This window comes from Ochotona curzoniae, unplaced genomic scaffold (genome assembly GCF_017591425.1).
Source record: "Ochotona curzoniae isolate NIBS_2020 unplaced genomic scaffold, NIBS_Ocur_1.0 contig_883, whole genome shotgun sequence".
NCBI classification, from domain to species: domain Eukaryota; kingdom Metazoa; phylum Chordata; class Mammalia; order Lagomorpha; family Ochotonidae; genus Ochotona; species Ochotona curzoniae.
In genome coordinates, this window is record NW_024466599.1 from 27,861,449 (window position 1) to 27,865,952 (window position 4,504).

General features: G+C 41.9%; 1 non-coding gene across 1 annotated transcript; it reads left to right on the forward strand.

The window, feature by feature from the left end:
* Nucleotides 1-3,093: 3,093 nt before the first annotated feature.
* Nucleotides 3,094-3,218, forward strand: LOC121165495. Its single transcript, XR_005885274.1, has one exon. It is a non-coding gene; the product is annotated as a small nucleolar RNA ACA64 (small nucleolar RNA).
* Nucleotides 3,219-4,504: the final 1,286 nt, after the last annotated feature.

Sequence of the window (4,504 nt, forward strand, 5' to 3'; positions counted from 1 at the left end):
CAGGAATTTATACAGGGGAAAGTCTTTTTCTAAGATAGCAAAAGACTACCTATATTCATGATAGCCAACACTGATCTTAAAAACAAGTCAAATAACACAAATTCATAAACATCTTTCTTTTTCGAAATTTATTTGCCAGCGTGCCAGAGAGTCAAAGAAAGGGTTGGCAGGGGTGGAGCATGGGAGCCAGTTACTGTTCACTGGTTCACTTCCCAAATGGCTCAAATAGCCAAGTCTGAGCCAGGGTGAAGGCAATAGCCAGAACTTAATGTGGGTGACAGGGGCCCAAGTACTTGGACCCCTCCCTGCTGATTTCCCAGGTACAGTTAGCAGGGAGCTGGATGGGAAGAAAAGTAGCCAGGACTTGAACCGTGCTCTGATTTGGGATACTGACATCACAAGCAAAGTTGCTTAACTTGCTGTGCCACAACATCAACTTTATAAACGTCCTTTTTCTTCTTATCCCTCCTCTCATTTACATTTCAGATTTCTCCTTAGGGGAAAATATTTATTTAAATTTGGAATGCATTTTCTTTTGCAGATGTTTATATATCTGTATTATTTATCTATTTAATCTGCATAGGTAAATATATACATATGTAGGTATGTATGTAGCTGGCTAGCTAGCTGTCATCTGTCTGTACTGTGTTTTGCTTTCATCTAAATGGAATCAGAGGGTGTGACTTATTCTTCAACTTCCTTATTTATTTGTTTTTAATTTAGCTGTGCCTCTTGGTATTCCTCCGTGTTGAAGTATTCTCATTCTTTTTAGCATGATTTTTCATGATTCAGATGCATCATTGTTGGCTTAACTGTGACTCCTTTTGATGACCCTCTAGGTTGCTATCCTGTCAGTTTGTACTAATACAAATTCAACAACAGAGTACAACCTTATTTTGGCTGCTTCCTTTTTTCCACTTATGCAAGTGTCTCTCTAGGGTGGATACCAAGTTTGGAAATCACTGCGTGAAAAGGTAGATGCATCCAAAATGTGGCAGGCTACTTCCTGGTTTATTCTCCAAAAACCTCACCTGTTTCCTTACATGCTTGCCAACATGCTTGATGCTTAGTATCAATCTTTTTCATTTACAGCGAGTCCAGTGTATTAAAAAATCATATCTGCCTTTCTATTTTTATTTGCATTTCCCCCAAAACTGACTGGTGAGACTGTATTTTTTTTTTCCAGATGTTTGGAATTACTTGTTCCTGTACTTAGTCTGTTTTCTGTTTTCTTGGCTCTCTCCTTAGGAATATATTGCTAGGCAGATTATTAAAGATGAGTGATGGCAAGGGACTACAAACCACGGACCCTGCTCTCCACTAGTACCTACCTAATATGATCCATTTGGAAGCTTAACTTGAGTTCAAAGTATCCTAATAAAACAGCAGCTCAACCAACACAGAATAACCTAGTTTATAGCTGTGTATGCACAGAGCCCCAGAGCAGACAACACCCAGATGTCAAAGACCAATGCCAATCCTGAGTGTCACAACCACGTCACTAGTCAATGACACTCATGCCTTTCAAGATAAAAGCCCCAAACCAGGAAGACAGAGTGCCATGTGCTCTCTTGACTGGCTGTTATTCTCTTCAAATATACTTTAATAAACTAGGCTTTCTATCCTTACTGTTGTTTCTCTGAACATTAAGTCATTACTCTAGACAGAAAAAAAGAAAAAAGGGATAAGCAAGTCACCGCGGATGACAACATGAGGACAGTTCTTATTGCTGTAAATATTGTTACACTTTTACCCTGTTTTTCTCTTGTTTACAGTTTCTTGACCAGAGTTAAAATTTGGTTATATGCTAATGTGTTAGTTGTTTCCTTTATGACTTTTTGGATTTTGCATGTAGTTTCAGGTCTTTCCTCCCCTCAAGCTCATAAACATGGTCTCATGCTAACTATGAGTAAGCAGAAAAGTTGAATGAGGTATTTTTGTGGTGGTCTAATCCTACATTATAATTTGTCTGCGTTATTGCAACGCCTCCTTTCTGGTCTCGCTGCTTCTTTCATTGCTGCCTCTCCAACTGTTCTCAATACAGTAACTGATGTGATCTTTTTAAAACATGAGTCAAATAATGTCACTTCTCTGAATCAAATTATCCACCCTTTTCACGTAACTCCAAGTAAAACCCAATGTGACTGCAGTGGCATCATATGTACCCCTGCACCCCATTACTTTTCTGGCCTCATTTCCTACTACCCTTATCCTGGTTTTCTTTCTTTCTTTCTTTTTTTTTTTGACACATAGTAGGTTCTCAATAAATATTTGCAAAATTCATGAATTTGATTCCCATTTATTTGGCAATGATATGGAAACATAAAATTTCTCATAAAGCTGCTGGAAAGAGTGTAAATTAGTAGAAACATTTGCAATTTCTGAATTTTTTAAAGCTTTATTTATTAGAAAGTCAGATATACAGAGGGGAGGAGAGACAGAGAGAAAGATCTTCCATTCTATGATTCACTCCTAAAGAAGCACGCACAATAGCTGGAGCTTAGCCAGTCCAAAGCCAGGAGCCCAAAGCCTCTTCCTGTTCTCCCACACAGGTACAGGGTGCCAAGGATTTGGGCTATCCTCTACTGCTTTCCCAGGCCATAAGCAGGAAATGGATTGGAAGTGGGGCCGCTGGGATATGAACAGGCACCCGTCTAAGATCCTGGTGCATGCAAGGCAAGGACTTGAGCCACTAGGCTACTGTGCCGAGCCCATAATTTCTGAATTCTTAGCATGAGCCTATTCCTTCTCTAGGCAGTTCCGCTTCTGAAAAGATTTTTTTTGTATGTGTCCAAATAGACTATGTGAAACGTTTATTGCAGACATGTTTGTAGTAGGGGTGGGAGGGTGGAGGTGGGAAGGAACTAAGAAGAAATGATCATAGGACAAGGTATCCTAATGAAATATATACACAATTTACTAATTGATGAATGACTTATCACTTTTGTAGAGTCTCTTTTATGATTTTGTCACAGGTTCTTTTTTTTTTTATTTTTTTGACTTATTTTCCTAAGTTTTTGGAGTAAATTCTATTTTTTGTTTGTGTTTCTGAATTTAATATACTACTGTTTTGTTTAAAAGCTTTTCAATGGCGCTGGTTGAAAATTGCCCTGGCTTTGGCAATAGCCATGGGTGAGATTCAGCACCTAGAGCCACCAGGAGCCTCAGCTCATCTCCCACTGTATGTGTGGAAAGGTGAGACCCAGGCCCCGACAGGCGCAAAACAGGAAACAACAAGCAGGTGTAAAAAGAAAACCAAAGAATCTTCCAGCCCCTGGGACAAGTAGCGTCCCACACCTGGATCGCACGCGGCCGCTGCCATGTGCGCATCCGGAGCTGGTATAGAGCCAGTGCGCCATTTGGCGGTAGGCTCCGCCTGCTGGCCGCACGGCTAGGGAGCTCTGGGATTTGGTTTCTATGATTGCTGCTTAGAAAGCTCCATGATGAACCTTCAGGGCCCTGGGTACATGAATCAACCCTAAAGATTCCCAATGATGTAAATCTCCCCCGATGGACCTCTGCCTAATATGGTCTCAACCCATGTGTTTTTAAAATTGTATAACCAAATATATTTTCAAAACCTTTTACTACTCAGAAATTGGACAGGAGAGCAAAGAAACCTTCCATCTCCTATGAACGTGTGAGGAAGCCAGGTAGTGTAACCTCTCAGGCACATAACAGGTAACCTGTAGACAATAGATTCAAGACAACATTAGACAACAGTAAAACTACAAAGATATATAGGGGGAATCAAGAGCGACCCTGACAACCTATTAACAGGAGGTCATGTGCACAGAGCAGTGGCGGACCACAGAGTGGAGCAAGTGGACAGGAGGAGGCTTGTATCCCAAACCTGGAGTCTCCTGGATCCCCACCAAGGGCTATCAGTACGGGCGCCAAGGACCACATCCCAACTGCCAAAGAGACCATGGGGGACTGGAATGCCTTCAGAGGCGGAGAACTCAGAGGACATCCCCACCCCTTTGGACCTACCCCACAGGATGGAAGAAGCTGAATCCTTCATCATAGGATCCAAGGCCATCGGAACAGCAACCAGGAAACCTGAGTGGTCTTCAGAAACAGAAGAACAGTAAACTCCCTTCAGGACTAGGGAGAGGAGCTATCTCTGGTTCTTACTTAGCTCCAACTTCAGGTCCCCACCCTCTCTGCAATGACCATGAGGGACACTCCAGAGCCCCCCCAACACACACACACACACACACACACACACACACACACACACACACACTCACACACACACACACACACACACACACACACACACTCACAAATTGGAATAGATAGGCAGAGAACAACAAGGAAGGCTTGGTCAGCATGGACTCACACACACCTTACTAGGTAGGACACAAAGAGTAAGTACTCCTCACCAAGTTATGGAAGATTTCTCTGCACACCCTTCCTAAAACTGTTTCGCACCTCAGTTGTTGAAATGTCTTGAAATAGTCACAGGAAGTTAAGACCATGCATCCAATTTTGACAAATT